The 17,095-nt window shown below is 42.1% G+C and overlaps 1 pseudogene; it reads right to left on the bottom strand.

Moving 5' to 3' along the window:
• Window positions 1–17,095, bottom strand: part of LOC141074238 (uncharacterized) — a 78,578-nt pseudogene that overhangs the window by 46,757 nt on the left and 14,726 nt on the right.

Below are 17,095 nucleotides of genomic sequence, written 5' to 3' on the forward strand. Positions count from 1 at the left end.
GTGCATTCTCACTCATAGTATTGCTGGACTTCCATGTTTAAGTGCTGGGTGCATTCATACTCATATTATTGCTGGACTTCCATGTTTAAGTGCCATGCGAACTCCTGCGCCATATTACTGCTGGACTGGTTCGTATTAGTGTTTGGGTCTTGCTAGTTTGCTGAACATTTTGATAGTGTGCTGTGCACTTCATTACAATAGCAGGAAGATCTCTGTTAGTTTTGTTTCCACTTCTTATGTTGTTAAATACACTTGTTTGCCTCAGCTTTGGTCTCAGATTCGTTTTATCCCATGCAATCAGATTCCATAGTACCCACATAATTGTTACAATACCATTTTTTTTAATATGGCTTATTGATCACTTTTTACTCACCATTTTGTAAGTCCATAAGATGAAAAAGTTACATTTTTGCATTTTTTTTTTTCTTATGGAGTTTGCCACACAGAATAAACAACGTACCAGTTTTATTGAGTGGGTCATTCCTGTTTTCATTTTGATCACTGGTCTCATACACTGCAGTAATTGTGTACAGCAGTGCATGAGACTGTCATTATCTCACTTACTGCCTGTGAGACCCAGCTTATAGCTGGATCTCACAGGCCACTGTACCCTGGGGACATCAGGGTACCATGGTAACCATCAAGACCGGCGGTTCTCATCGCGGGGGTTCGATGGTTACTAATGGGGTCTTGTGAGCCCTTACAACAACTTAAATACCGTTGTCACGATTAACAGCGGTATTTAAGGATTTTATCGACCCTGATCGGCTTCAAAAGCACCTGGGGCCGATACCACAGGGTGTCAGCTGCCATGTACAGCTGACACCTGAGGAAATTAGTGTAGGGGTGGATTTCCAATTTGTAGTTTTTCTAGGAGCATAGCCAAGATTTCTTTGCATGAACCTGGTTTTATCTAATTGGTCACTATATTAATTAGATGAGACAAGCTGGGCATTGGATGGCTGCTTCAGCAACTGTCCCAATCATATATAGCAGCATCTCTCTATGGCCGATGTTGAATGGGACATACTAGATAGAGCAGAGCTGCAGTTATAAAGTATATAGAAAATGTAATATTTTATATACAATGGTGCTTGAAATTTGTGACCTCTTAAGAATTTTTCATATTTCCACATACACTTGACCTAAAGCTACATCAAGTTTTTATACAAGCCCTAAAAGTAGGTCAGGAGAAACAAATCAAGCAAATGATTCAAAAACATTAAACTTTGTCATTTTATTTATTTAAGAAAATGATCCAATTTGACATAACTTTGAGTGACAAAGGTATGTGAACCTAACTGATTAGCAGATTGCTGGTGAAATTAGCCTGGTGTTTTCAATCCATAGGATGACAATCAGTTGTGAGTGGGCAGCTTGTTTTATTTTAAGAAATGGAATTTATCAGAGTCTGATCTTCCCAACATATGCTTGTGGAAATGTATCACCGCATAAAAAAAAGTAGATTTCGGAGGACCTCAGGAGAAGAGTTGTTGTTGCTCATCAGGCTGAACAACGTTACAAAACCATGTCTAAAGAATTTGAATCCATCAACCCACAGTCAGACAAATTGTGTGCAAATGATGGAAATTCAAGACCATAATGAGCCGTCCCAGGAGTAGTGGACTGAAAAAAACCCCACTCCAACAGCAAAACGTATAATTGTTTACAAAGGAACCCAAGATGACCTCCAAGCAACTAAAGTCCATCATTAGAACAACACTAAACAACAATAGTGTGCATGACAAGATTTCAAGGAGAAAGCCTCTACTCTCCAAAAAGAACCTTGCTGCCCATCTCCAGTTTATTTAAGATTACCTGTACTAGCCAGAAGGTGGACACAGTGGTGGAAGTATCATGGCTTTAACCTGTTTTGCTACATCTGGGCCAAGACAACTTGCCACTATTGATGGAAATGTCAAGACATCTGTCTATAAGCTGAAACTGAAGTGAATGTCAGTCATGCAGGAAGACAACAACCCAAAGTGCAAAAGTCAAGAAGTGACAAGTGACAGTTATGACCTGTGTACTATAGAAATGTTGTGGAAGGACCTGACTAGAGCAGTTCATGGGGAAGAAAAAAACAAACATAACAAGAGTTAAAGCAGTTTTCTCAATATTACATGACAAGTCATGGACCAATATTTTGTGGATGAGACTAAAATAAAGCTTTTTTGTCTTTAAATGAAAAGCATTATGTTTGCAGTGATAAAAACACCAAATTACAGCATAAAAACCTGATACCAGCTGAGGAACACAGTGATGGTAGTATGGTTTAAGCCCTTTTTGCTGCATTTGGCCCAGGATGGCTGTCATCACTGATTGAACATATTGTCAATGAGAAAGAAAAGAAAATGGCTACTGCCCCATGTGGGTTATTTAATGTTTAAAAAGGCAAAATTTCTCTGTTACACATTTCCCATATTCTGAATATGAAAATGGTTTCTCCCTTGTGTGAGTTTTCTGATGTGTAATAAGACTGTTTACTGCAAAAAAAAAATATTTTTCCATTTGGAACATTAAAATGGCTTCTTCCCTGCATGAATTCTCTGATGAGTAACAAGATTTGTTTTCCGATTAAAACATTTTCCACATTCTGAACATGAAAATGGCTTCTCCCCTGTGTGAATTATCTGATGTGTAATAAGATTGGTTTTCTGATTAAAACATTTCCCACAATCTGAACATAAAAATGGTTTTTCTCCTGTGTGACTTCTCTGATGTTTAACAAGTATGGATTTCTCACTAAAACATTTCCCACATTCTGAACATGAAAATGGCTTCTCCCCTGTGTGACTTCTCTGATGTGCAACAAGTCTTGATTTAAAACTGTAACTTTTCTCACATTCTGTACATGAAAATGGTTTCTCCACTATCTGAGCCATTTGATATTCCACACCCCTTGTGTGACATATGTTTTCCATATCGGTCTGTGATGAAGTAGAAGAAAGGACCTGTTGTAAAGGATCAGATGATAGCTGTTTTCTGTGAGGGACAGGAGGTACTTCTGGGACAAAGGTATTTTCTTCACGTTTATCTGGTGTGATACCGTAATTATCTGATACAAAATTTGAAAATATCAGATTTGTCCCCGAGCTCCAGGTACAGCCATCTGCCAGGAACAAAACTAATTTTATTATTTTTCTATAACAAGTCATTTCAATTATATGAATATATATATTCTTCTTTTATAACCCCTGGCAAAAATTATGGAATCACAGGATGTTCATTCAGTTGTTTAATTTTTTAGAAAAAAGCAGATCAGAAACATGGCACAAATCTAAAGTCATTTCAAATGGCATCTTTCTGTCTTTAAGAAACACTAAAAGAAATCAAGATCAAAAAATGTGGTAGTCAGTAATGGTTATTTTTTTAGACCATGCAGAGGGGAAAAATTATGCAATCACTCAATTCTGTGGGAAAAAAATATGGAATCACCCTGTAAATTTTCCTCCCCAAAACTAACACCTGCATCAAATTAGATCTCCTCGTTAGTCTGCATCTAAAAAGGAGTGATCACACCTTAGAGAGCTGTTGCACCGAGTGCACTGACATGTATCATGGCTCCAACATGAGAGATGTCAATTGAAACAAAGGAGAGGATTATCAAACTCTTAAAAGAGATTAAATCATCACGCAAAGTTGCAAAAGATGTTGGTTGTTCACAGTCAGCTAAAATCTGGACCAAATACGAACAACATGGAAAGGTTGTTAAAGGCAAACATACTGGTAGACCAAGTAAGACATCAAAGCGTCAAGAACGGAAACTTAAAGCAATATGTCTCTAAGACAGGAAATGCACAACAAAACAAATGAGGAACGAATGGGAGGAAACTGGAGTCAACGTCTGTGACTGAACTGTGGGAAACCGCCTAAAGGAAATGTTATTTACCTACAGAAAAGCTAAGTGAAAGCCATCATTAACACCTAAACAGAAAAAAACAAGGTTACAATGGGCTAAGGAAAAGCAATCGTGGACTGTGGATGACTGGATGGAAGTCATATTCAGTGATGATTCGCGAATCTGCATTGGGCAAAGTGATTATGCTGGAACTTTTGTTTGGTGCCGTTCCAATGAGATTTATAAAGATGACTGCCTGAAGAGAACATGTAAATTTCCACAGTCATTGATGATATGGGGCTGCATGTCAAGTAAAGGCACTGGGGAGATGGCTGTCATTACATCTTCAATAAATGCACAAGTTTATGTTGATATTTAGGACACTTTTCTTATCCCAGCAATTGAAAGGATATTTGGGGATGATGAAAACATTTTTCACAATGATAAGGCATCCTGTCATAGAGCAAAAACTGTGCAAACATTCATTGAACAAAGACACATAAGGCCAATGTCATGGCCTGCAAATAGTCCGGATCTCAATCTAATTGAAAATCTTTGGTGGAAGTTGAAGAAAATGGTCCATGACAAGGCTCCAACCTGAAAGCTGATCTGGCAACAACAATCAGAGAAAGTTGGAGCCAGATTGATGAAGAGTACTGTTTGGCACTCATTAAGTCCATGCCTCAGAGACTGCAAGCTGTTATAAAAGCCAGAGGTGGTGCAACAAAATACTAGTGATGTGTTGGAGTATTTTTTTTTGTTTGTTTCTTTTTCATGATTCCATATTTTTTTCCCACAGAATTGAGTGATTCCATAATTTTTCCCCTCTGCATGGTCTAAAAAACTAGCCAATTACTGACTACCACATTTTTTGATGTTGATTTCTTTTAGTTTTTCTTGAAGCCAGAAAGTTGCCATTTGAATTGACTTTAGCTTTGTGCCATGTCTGTGATCTGCTTTTTTTCTACAAAATTAAACAACTGAATGAACATCCTCCAAGGCCAGTGATTCCATAATTTTTGCCAGGAGTTGTGCAATATGCAAAAATTGCATTTTTGTGCAAAGTGTAATGCAATTCAATTATCAACAGATGAAGACAATAGGCCACAAAACAGGGATTAATAGATTATATGTTGGCCATCAGGTTGTGCGTTTTAATTTTTCGCTTCTCTGTTGAAGTTTTTTCTCCATAGGATCATGTTTCACTCTACTTGTCACCAGTCATTTCCAGTTACTTGTTGACTAAAAACTTATAAAAAGGTGGTGTCCAGCTTATACCCTTCCAGACCCTTCCTTACATGCAGTCTAGCACAGAACATGGCAGAGGAGGGGAGCAGTAGTTCCAAAAAAAGAAAAAGCCATGGTTTTGGAGCTAGAGAAAGGTATTGTAGTATTTTTTTTACAGAATAAAAATTTCCGTTTCTGCATTTCAGTTTTTTCCTCCCTTCTTCCCAGAGCCATAACTTTTTTAATTTTCTGTCTACATAGACATATGAGAGCTCGTTTTTGTCGGACAAGTTGTACTTTTGAATGACACCATTTATTATACCACATACTGTACTGGAAAATGGGAAATAATTCCAAGTACAGTGAAATTGTGAAAAAAAACAACCCTGACATTGTTTTTTGGGAATTGTTTTTATGGCGTACATTTTGTAGTCAAAATTACCTCGCAATGTGATTCTGCTCATAAGTACGATTACGGGGATACCAAACATGTGGTGAAAAAAATCAGAAGTTTGAAAAAAAAAGAATTTGAGGGTTGTATCGTCATTTTGTGAGACCCATAACAATTTTAGTATTTGATCGATGGAGCAGTGCAATGGTATATTTTTTTCGGGATGAGAAGTTTTTATTGATACCATTTTGGGACGATAAGACATTTCTGATCGCTTGTTGTAGCATTTTTTGTTGTATTGCAATGTCCAAAAACACATTTTTTTCTGTTTATGGTGTTTAATCAGGTTAATTATTTTTATGCTTTGATCAATCATACTTTTCTAAACACAGCAACACCTTATATATGTTTGTTTTATCATTATCTTTATTTTCAATGGTGGGGGAGGTGGACGATTTGAACTTTTCACTGCACTTGTTAGTTCCCTTAGGGGCTTGAAGCTGCAATGCTTCTGATCGCTTGTGATATATCCACCAATGTCACAGCATTGCTGCATATAGTGAAAATCCTTTGAAGCCCAGCCACAGAAAGGGTTTCAAGGGAGCGCTGTAATAACAAGCACAGGGGTTTTCAACAGACCCCCTGCTGTCATGGCAACCCATCAGTGATATGCGACCACATCACAGGTGCTCCGAAGATAGCCTTGAATAACACGCCCCTCTGCAAGCATGTTGTTAATGTCGCTCAGTGGCACACCTCCAATGGCAGCAGGTACACAGCTGCTATGGGGCCCGATGCCAGCATTGGCCCCCTGAGCCACCCGTCATTGCACGTTCAACTGTACACAGTTGAAAGTAATGATGAAAAAAGTATTGCTTTATATTATATAGAGGACTATGGGGTGCATTATGAGATATGGAGGACTATGGGGTGCATTATACTGTATTATGGAGGACTATTGGGCATTCATTATACTATATGGGGGACTTTTGGAATTCCAGTGTACTGTATGGAGAACTATGGGGAGTGCATTATACTATATGAAGGACTATGGGAAGTGCATTATACTATATGGAGGACTATAGTGTCCATTATACTGTATGGAGGACTATGAGGAGTGCATTATACTATATGGAGGACTATGGAGAGTACATTACACTATATGAAAGATTATAGGGTGCAGTATACTATATGAATTATTATGTGGCACAGTATATAACAGTATATATAATATAAAAGGCTATGTGAGGGCTATTATAATATTTGGAGGGCTATGTGGGGGCCATTATAATATATGCAGGGCTACATAGGGGACATTATAATATTTGGAGGGCTATGTGGGGGACATTATAATATTTGGAGGGATATGTGGGGGGCATTATTCTGTATGCAAGCAATTATACAGTATGAAGATTTCTGTGGGATCCATCATACTGCATGAAAGGCTGTGTTGGGGCTATATGTGTTAGGCGTCAGGTTTCTGCATCTGCTCTGCAGGAATCCAGAGCCTCACATTCTGCGGTCTCCTGCTGTCTTTCTACTGCAGAGGAGATTACTTTGCAGCAGACCGCTCCAGAGACTAAGTCCCTCTGTGCTCCTACTGGGAATGCTCACGAGACGATCTCCCATTGGAGATCGGGAGTCATGTGTCTAGATCCTGTTCCAGATCTCATTGGTCCATCTCATAGATCTGGAAGGTCCCGCACGGCTATAAAAAGTGCGCATGGCCGTTCCGCCATGCGCTAGTATAGACTATACTTGCTATGTGTGTGTTGTGAGCTCATTTTCTCGTTCACCTTTGATGTCCGATGAGCTCCCTCTGCTAGTGAAAGGAGGTGGTGAAACTGATTTGGATGGGAGAAATCTGTCACCTGAACAGGTGTATTGCGATTGGACATCCGGAATCTCTGAGTGGATATAAGGCAGCCTACGCCCTGTAGGGTTGCTGGTGATTTCTCTGCTCTGAGCTCTGGCCTCCAGTTAAGTTCCTGTCTTCTAAAGCTAAGTTTTGCTCTGTTATTGTTCCATGAGATTTTGTCTGATTTGCTTAGTTTTGTGTTCTGCCAGCCCCGGCTGGGGCTCTGCTGAATTTCCATTTTTGTCCCTGATCGGTTAAATCTCTTTTGTTCTGTCTTCAGAATACATCAGAGTGCTGATATAGGGATTTTGAAGTCTAGTGACTTCAGGGCCATTTTTCCTATCAAACATGTTGGGACATTTTTGGTAGGGTTTTTGCGGATTACAGCCAGCATCTTTTCTGTCCTTTCCTATCTAGTTAGTTGGGCCCCATCGTTTGCTCTGCCTGTCTTTCTGTCTGTGTTTGTGTTTTCATCTGTTTTCACCGACAATACATGTTGGGGGCTGTCTATTGCTTTGGGGTCTGCTCTGGGGCAGTTTAGAGTTCCCCTTTCTTTCTTTAGGCTTATTTAGTTCTCCGGCTGTGAAGAGGCGTCTAGGACCACCGTAGGAACGCTCCACGGCTACTGTTAGTTGTTGTGAATAGGATTAGGGGTCTACAATCTGCTAGCTACCAACCTCTCCGGTTTTCTGGACTTAGCTTGCATTTTTGTTTTTTCCTCCTCCATTGACTCATTCATAACAGTGTGAATGGTGACGGATGTATGTTTCTGGTGACTGACTCATTATAAAACCCCTTCCCTCTGATATTACGCATGTGGATAGGGAATTAGTTTAGCAGTCAGGGCCAGTCAGTGGCAAGCCTTAAGCCACTGTGCACACCGCACTGCTACGCTAGCGGCTGACATTGCGCTTGCATTCTGGCTTTGTCGTCGAGCGGCAATGTCCTACGCCGCGCTGCAGCCCTTCTTGGCGCTCGCAGAAGTGACGCCGCACACACGGTAGGTCTAGAGGGACGCAGCTCCTCTGTCTTGGGTCCTGCTCCTGTGACCAGATACCGTGTGTGCATTTACCTGAGGCCTGTGTCACTAACAGGCTCAGCATTTTTTGTTTTTGTTACGGCACCTCTGTGTGTGAACAGAGCCCGCTCTGCGCACTCCGGGTGAAGTTGAACCCATTTGCATTATTCCGCCATATTGCTCCTCTGTCAATACCTAGCAGCGGTGTAACACCTACTGCACGGTGGACCCGGAGCGGTGAACGTACTTTATTATTTATTTTTATTTAGTGCGTTCTGCCGTTCCTAACAATATGACTGTTAGGAGGACTAGTGAGGGCCATAATACAGTGTGGTGATGTGTGGGGGCCGTTATACTATATGTACGCGTAGGAGGGTCACAATTGGGGGATCATACTGTATTGGGGTCAACATTCTTTGCCAGGGGAGTTGAGGCGGGGTACAGTAGGGTCATCATACTGTGCCTGTGGAGGAAGTCACTGTGTGGGTATCATACAGTGTTTGTTGGGCACTTTTTTTTATCTTCATAGTGTTGTTTGGTCAGTGGTGCCTCGTGCTTAATGGTTTCGCAGCATGTGTGGCCTTTCAGAAAAGCTGTGTATATACTGACTGAGCATGTGACATATAGATTGCATACAGATGAACTTCCTTTCACTAAGCATGTGAAGTTAATTGCTAGCACCATAAATTTTGGTGGGCTTCATAGCAAAAGGGGTGAATATATATGCACATGACAATTTTTAGTTAGTGTATCCCATAAATTTAATTTATGCCTATATTTTTCTTACTTTACTTCATCAACTTAGACTATTTAGTCCGGATGCATGACACACAAATCGTATTGCAAAAATAATTATGGTAAAGTAACACGGGCGCTACCTGTCCAAAAAACTCTTATGCAGCTGGTGAAGAGACAGGACTGTGTCGGCTCCTGTTATAAAGTCTGAGCGAACCGTATATTTGTGTGATTCACCGCGCTATGCTGAGCAGATGTATACAAGAAAAAAAAGAAAAAAAGGGGGAAATAAATACTTAACAGCAGTTATACGTACTTACTTAAAAATGAAGTTGATGTGGAATATTCTGTGTAAGTTGAGATGTCTACGTGGTAAGTAGTTTGCAGGTTATCTGATGGTAGGGATCTCATTTTTGATAGCTGCTGATGCTATTGGAACAATGATATATTAAGGTACCAATAAAACATACAAAAGGTCACACCACTCCTTGCATGTCCACCATACTCACTGGTTGTATCTTAACGTTTATATTCTCTTCGGGGTGTTCCCTTTATGGTGGATCAATTGATAAAATACTAAATATGAAGAGAATTTCAATTACTAACAGTGACCACAACCTTGATATTCAGTCCCAGTTCCTGGGGTACATATGCACTTACTTGTGCTAGATTTGTTATGCTACCCAGGTGTAAATCCTGATAGATTCTCTATAATGGTCTTTGTTGGCTTTATTTAGAGCCAGTGCAGGGACGATATCCACTGTTGAAAAAAATGACAAAGTGCTGGGTAAGGAGGGATCCACTAAACCCACAAATAGTGCTAGCGTTCCAGTAGAGAGTTAGTCCTGGTAGGACTTCTATGCACTTACTTCTGGTAATTGCTCTGTCGCAGTCTGGCTGAGGCAGCAGCTGCTGATAGAGTGATAAGCGATGCAGTGTAAGGAGGGATCCACTAGACACCCTAATTGTGCTAGCGTTCCAATAATCAGTTAGTCCTAATAGGACTTCTATGCACTTACTTCTGGTGATTGCTCTGGCGCAATCTGGCTGTCACGATACTAGTGGATACAACTGGACACCAGTGGCTAGGTCAAAGAGACTACAGACACAGTGGGTTGCGCAAGCAATATTGTATTAATGATCTGAATGCAATATAGCATATAAGTCCAGATAAATGTTCAGTCAATATGATAGCAGAGCTGATACTCTGCGACACAGCATGCAAAGTCACTGAGCAATGCGGGCACAAGACACAGACTCTTGCAGAGCGGAGGAACACACTAGCTGGCTGGAGTTCTTACTTCACCGCAGGTGTAGTCAGGCAGAGGTTCCTGAAGTCAAGTGTTCAGCAATCACTCGGTCAGCAGGCAGGGATCCAGACGTGCAGGTTGGCAGAGGACTCCGCCGTTAAGAGAGGACCAACAGGGATAGTAAGTCCAGGCTTGGGACTGCAGAGGCACAAAGTCCAATACATAATACACAAGAAATGAATCAGAGCAGGTGCTGGCTTTATATACAGCTTTGGCAGGAAGCAAGATGGCCGACGTGGAAACATCAAGATCCATGTTAACTAAGGGCAAGTCTAAGGGCAAGAGAAACAGATTTCAGGACTAGATACTGACATTACTCCCACCTCAAGAACGGCCTCCGGACGACCCTAAACCAGGCTTGCCAGGGTACCTTTGATGGAACTGCTCAATCAGTCGGGAGGCGTTAATATTATCCACGGGTTCCCAGGAATTCTCCTATGAGGAATAGCCTTGCCATTTAATCAAATACTGCAGTCGATTTCTGTAGATTCTTGAATCCAGAATCCTCTCAACGATGAACTGCTCTTGACCATCCACAAGAACGGGATCGGGAGGAGGAGATGAACGTCCTGGAAAAGGATTTGGTACTACAGTCTTTAGTAGGGAAGTATGAAAGACAGGATGTATCTTCAGTGTTCTTGGGAGTTTTAAGCGACATGCAACAGCACCTACCAGACCACTGATCCTATAAGGACCAATGTACTTCTGTCCCAACTTAGGGGAAGGGATCTTCATCTTTAAATTCTTCGTAGATAACCAGACTAAATCTCCTACCTTAAATGTTGGTGTTGGTTTGCGAAATCTGTCAGCTGCATTCTTGTACCTCTCTTGTGCGGAACCCAAAGTCTCTTTCAGAAGTTCAAGGTTCTGTTGAAGTGAAGAGATCCTGTTGGCAACTGCTGGTAAAGATGTATCTACCGGTAATCTGGGAAGAATGCTAGGGTGATATCCCAGGTGAGCGTAGAATGGAGACTGTTTGGTGGAGGCACTTTGGGAGTTGTTATAAGAGAATTCGGTCAAGGGGAGTAGCCTTACCCAATCATCTTGCAAATGGCAAACATAGCAGCGAAGGTATTGCTCTAGTGTTTGGTTGGTACGTTCTGTCTGCCCGTTGGACTGTGGGTGGAAAGCAGAAGATAAGTTAACTTCTATGCCTAATGCTGAACAAAAGCTTCGCCAAAACTTTGAAGTAAATTGAACTCCACGGTCAGAAACAACTTCATCCGGAACCCCGTGCAGGCGAAAGATGTTCTGGATAATTAGGTCAGCAGTGTCCTTCGCAGAGGGTAAACCGGAACAAGGGATGAAATGGGCCGCCTTGGTCAGGCGATCGACCACCACCAAAATCGTACTCTTTCCCTCAGAAAGGGGCAGTTCTACAATAAAGTCCATAGAAATGGATCCCCACGGGCGAGACGGCACCGGCAAAGGCTATAACAGACCAGTAGGGGAGGCACGTGGAACCTTGAATTTGGCACATACCTCACAAGATGAAACGTACTTCTGGACATCCTTCCGAAAACCTGGCCACCAGAAGAAGCGAGATAAGAATTCTTGAGTCTTCTGAATTCCTCTGTGCCCTGCAACCTTGGAATCATGAACCAATCTCAACACTCTTAACCTCACGGTTTCAGGAATGTAGAGGCGCCGTTCCCGGGTCCAAACTCCATTCCTAAAAAGAAGGCTTACCTCATCAGATGGCTGAGACAGGAAAAGATCAGAGTTGTAAGCTTCTTTGATGACCTGCAGCAAATCTTGATTCTGAATGACTCCTACAAAATTGCAATCAGAAAGTATGGTCTTAGGTGGAGCATCTGGAACAGCGTCAGTGGAGAACATCCGGGATAGAGCATCTGCTTTTCCATTGCGAGAACCTGGTCTATAAGAGATTGTAAAATTGAATTGATTAAGGAAAAGACTCCAGCGGGCCTGCCGTGGGGTCAGGCATCTTGCTGACCTGATGAACTCAAGGTTGCGGTGATCCGTGAGGACCACGATCGGCTGTGAGGCTCCTTGCAGAAGATGTCTCCACTACTTGAAGGCGGCGATGATAGCCAGTAATTCTTTATTTCCTACATCGTAGTTCTTTTCGGCAGGAGACAGTCGCTTGGAAAGAAAAGCACAAGGATGAAGTAAATTCTTCTCACCTATTCTTTGGGACAGTATAGCCCCGGTGGCACAGTTTGAGGCATCCACTTCAATAATGAAGGCGAGTTCCAGGTCAGGGTGGATCAGTACTGGTGCTGACGTGAACTTGGTCTTGAGCCGAGAGAATGCTTCTTGGGCTTGAAGGGACCAAATAAATGCTGTCTTCTTCTGTGTCAACCGGGTGATGGGCGAGACGATGTCAGAGAAGTTCTTGATGAAACGTCTGTAGAAGTTAGCAAACTCGATGAAACGTTGGACCTCCTTGACGTTCTTGGGGATTGGCCACTCCTGAATTGCCTTGATCTTGCTGTTATCCATACTCAGACCCTGTGGAGAAATTACATAACCTAAGAATTGAATCTCCGACTTGTGAAATTCGCATTTCCCCAGCTTGATGTACAGCTGGTGTTCCCTCAACCGCTGCAAGACAGTCTTGACATGTTGCTGATGTTCCTCCATGGAGCTAGAAAAAATCAGAATGTCATCCAAATAGATTACGACAAAAATATCAAGAATGTCTCTGAAAATATCATTTACGAGATGTTGGAACGTTGCTGGGGCATTGCAAAGTCCAAATGGCATGACCAAATACTCAAAGTGTCCATATCGAGACCTAAATGCTGTTTTCCATTCATCTCCAGGTCTTATACGGACTAGATTGTATGCCCCGCGTAGGTCCAATTTTGAAAAGACCTTGGCCTGACGAACTCTCTCGAGAAGCTCCGGAATTAATGGCAGGGGGTAGCGGTTCTTGATGGTTACCTTGTTAATTTCCCGGTAATCAACACAGGGTCTGAGGGATCCATCCTTCTTTTTAACGAAAAAGATGGGTGCACCGGCTGGAGAGGATGAGGGGCGTATAAACCCCTTAGACAGGTTCTCGTCGATATATTCTTTGAGAGTCTTGAGCTCAGGACCGGACAATGGATAAATATTACCAAAAGGAATGGTAGCAGCAGGCAGAAGCTCGATTGGGCAGTCATAAGAGCGGTGTGGTGGTAATTTATCTGCATTCTTTTTATCGCACACGTCCGAAAATTCTTTATAAACTGCCGGTAACTCTAGGTCCGATGATGGGTTGGCCGGAGATGGATCAGTCGATTTCTCAGAAGTTACCTCTTTAGCTGGGAAGTGCAATCTCTTAGTCTCCCAGTCAATGATGGGATTTTGAGCCTGCAACCAGGGTAAACCCAAGATAATAGGGAAATGTGGAGAGGAAATCAGAAGGAAGGGCAATTTCTCCTGGTGATCATCTCCCATGAGGACCTTCAGTGGTTCAGTCTGCTGGTCTACGGGCCCCGAGGTCAAAGGGGACCCATCCACAGTCTCCATCAGAATTGAAGACACTCTTCTCTGTGATCGGATTCCATATTCCCTAGCAAAAGAAGTGTCCATGAAGTTACCGCTAGCCCCAGAGTCTATCATGGCGGAACTGTTCACCCAACGGGAGTCAATCCAGATCTTGATAGGAAGGTAACAATGTGAATCTTTTTTCTTATTGCAAGGGTATGAAACTGCAGAAGATAGAATAACAGCATTAATGGGTAGTATCGTTTCGGATGTAACAGAGTTCATATCTGAAAAGTCATAATCAGGAGCGGTTGCTGCAATTTCGGGTGGCCCTGATTCGGAAGTCATGGAGTATGATTCAGAGAAGTCGCGTTCTATCACGGCTGCGGTTGTTCTGCGAGAACGATTGGGGCAGTTGATAATAAAATGTCCTGACTTCCCACAGTAAAAACATAAATTCTCCTTGAAGCGAAATTCCTTCCGTTCGTCACTTACTCGACTTCATAGGGAATTTACCTGCATCGGCTCAGGTGTGGACTCCTGAGGACTTGGGTCCGGAATCTCCTTAGGAAGGAAAGGAAGAAGCGATTTATTGCTGCGGTTCATCTCAGACCACCTTTCTAGTTTTCGTTCGGAGATGTGAGCGTCTAGGCGAATACAGTGATTGATGAAATCACCTAGAGCAGTGGGAGCCTCCGCACGTGCAAGCTCGTCCTTGATGGAACTGGACAACCCCTTCTTAAATATAGAGTACTTCGCTGCACTATTCCAGGTGGTGTCCTGAGCCCACCTTCTAAAATCCATAGCATACTCAGTCACTGGGCGTTTACCTTGACGCAAATTCAGCAGGGCCGTCTCAGCTGTAAGGCCACGGTTCGGATCGTCAAACATCTGCCCCATGGCGGCGATAAACATATTGAAGTCATTCAGACATGCATCCTGTGATTCTATCAGAGGGTTTGCCCAGGCAAGGGCCTTATTAGTCAGCAACATGATGATAGTCAATACTTTGGATCGGTCTGTAGGAAACTGTGTGACATGTGCAGCAAAGTATAAACGACACTGGTTCAGAAACCCACGGTACTTGTCTCGGTCGCCACCAAACCTAAATGGCGGTAGTTTGGGGATGGTAGGAACAGAAGCCTGAGATTGTGCCTCCAGAGCCGCAGCTCGGCCACGCAATTCCTGAAGGGTCTGACTGAGTACTTGTATATCATATTTAGTCTGCCCCTCTAGGCCTTCTATTCTGCTCTTCCATGTCTGCACTTCAGCGTGTACAGTGGCAGTGATATTATTTAGCTTCTTAACACGCACTTCTAAAGTCTCTGACCCAGCGGCATCCATTTTTAAGGCTTGTGTATCCTGTCACGATACTAGTGGATACAACTGGACACCAGTGGCTAGGTCAAAGAGACTACAGACACAGTGGGTTGCGCAAGCAATATTGTATTAATGATCTGAATGCAATATAGCATATAAGTCCAGATAAATGTTCAGTCAATATGATAGCAGAGCTGATACTCTGCGACACAGCATGCAAAGTCACTGAGCAATGCGGGCACAAGACACAGACTCTTGCAGAGCGGAGGAACACACTAGCTGGCTGGAGTTCTTACTTCACCGCAGGTGTAGTCAGGCAGAGGTTCCTGAAGTCAAGTGTTCAGCAATCACTCGGTCAGCAGGCAGGGATCCAGACGTGCAGGTTGGCAGAGGACTCCGCCGTTAAGAGAGGACCAACAGGGATAGTAAGTCCAGGCTTGGGACTGCAGAGGCACAAAGTCCAATACATAATATACAAGCAATGAATCAGAGCAGGTGCTGGCTTTATATACAGCTTTGGCAGGAAGCAAGATGGCCGACGTGGAACATCAAGATCCATGTTAACTAAGGGCAAGTCTAAGGGCAAGAGAAACAGATTCCAGGACTAGATACTGACACTGGCTGAGGCAGCGGCTGAGGCAGCGGCTGAGGCAGCGGCTGCTGATGGAGCGATAAGCTATGCAGCGTGTAGTAGGGGAGCGGGTAGACGCCAGCACCTCGTGTACTCCGGCCGGAAGTATTGACGAGGACGCGGCGAGAGTGGGGGGGCGGAGCTACTGTGACGTCACAGGCAGGGAGGAGGACAGGTGCACGAGAGGCACAAACCAACCAACGCGTTTCGAGGGGGGCTTCCCTCTTCGTCAGGGCTATGCTGAATGCCTGTCAGCCCGTCCTTATATAATAGCTCACCCAGCTGCAACCCATACCAATCATTAGTCTTGGGCAGAAATGTATGGGTTTTTTTTTTTCTGTGTGTATTGTTGCCTCAAGATATGCCTTGCTGCTATAATTACAATATTATATTGTTGATTTATTAAAATGGATAGTCTGCTTTGTCTCCTAAATAATAAAAGTATACCTAACTTGTGTGCATAATATACTAAACTAAAACATAACTTTTATTTATACCAATTTTAAGATAATTTCAAATAATTTTACTGGAACTAAATAAATAAAACATGAGTATGGAGGGTTACACGAGCAGATTGACCTTCCGCACGTTAATAAAATAGATACCTATATTTTCTAAAAAGTATATGTGTGCTACCAGCACTTTAGCAAAAAAAGAAATAAAAAAAAAAGAAAAAAAACAAACCGGAAAAAAGGATAGAAATGGCGGGGGGGGGAAGGACTAATTTGACCATATGGTACTCGTCGTGAATCTCTATATAAAGAAAATATGGATACAGATGAAAACTGACGCACGGATGTAGTATGTACATCCTTTATTGTATGTTTCATAAAATGTAGATAGAAATAACAATAAGTGTATTAAAAATAAATAAAAAAACTAAATAAATAAAAAATAAAAAAAAATTATAAAAAATAAGATTAATGTTTTAATAATTTTATCTAAAAAGCATATAGCTCAATCTGATGGTTGAGTATGGTGGACATGCAAGGAGTGGTGTGACCTTTTGTATGTTTTATTGGTACCTTAATATATCATTGTTCCAATGGCATCAGCAGCTATCAAAAACGAGATCCCTACCATCAGATAACCTGCAAACTACTTACCACGTAGACATCTCAACTTACACAGAATATTCTACATCAACTTCATTTTTAAGTAAGTACGTATAACTGCTGTTAAGTATTTGTTTCCTCCTTTTTTTTTTGTATACATCTGCTCAGCATAGCGTCGTGAATCACACAAATATACGTATTACAAAAATATTTATATACTAATGATATGAACCACATGAACATGGTATTCACATATAATTTTGGAGGTGCC

This window comes from Dendrobates tinctorius, unplaced genomic scaffold (genome assembly GCF_039654945.1).
Source record: "Dendrobates tinctorius isolate UK_male_01 unplaced genomic scaffold, ASM3965494v1 ptg000014l, whole genome shotgun sequence".
NCBI classification, from domain to species: domain Eukaryota; kingdom Metazoa; phylum Chordata; class Amphibia; order Anura; family Dendrobatidae; genus Dendrobates; species Dendrobates tinctorius.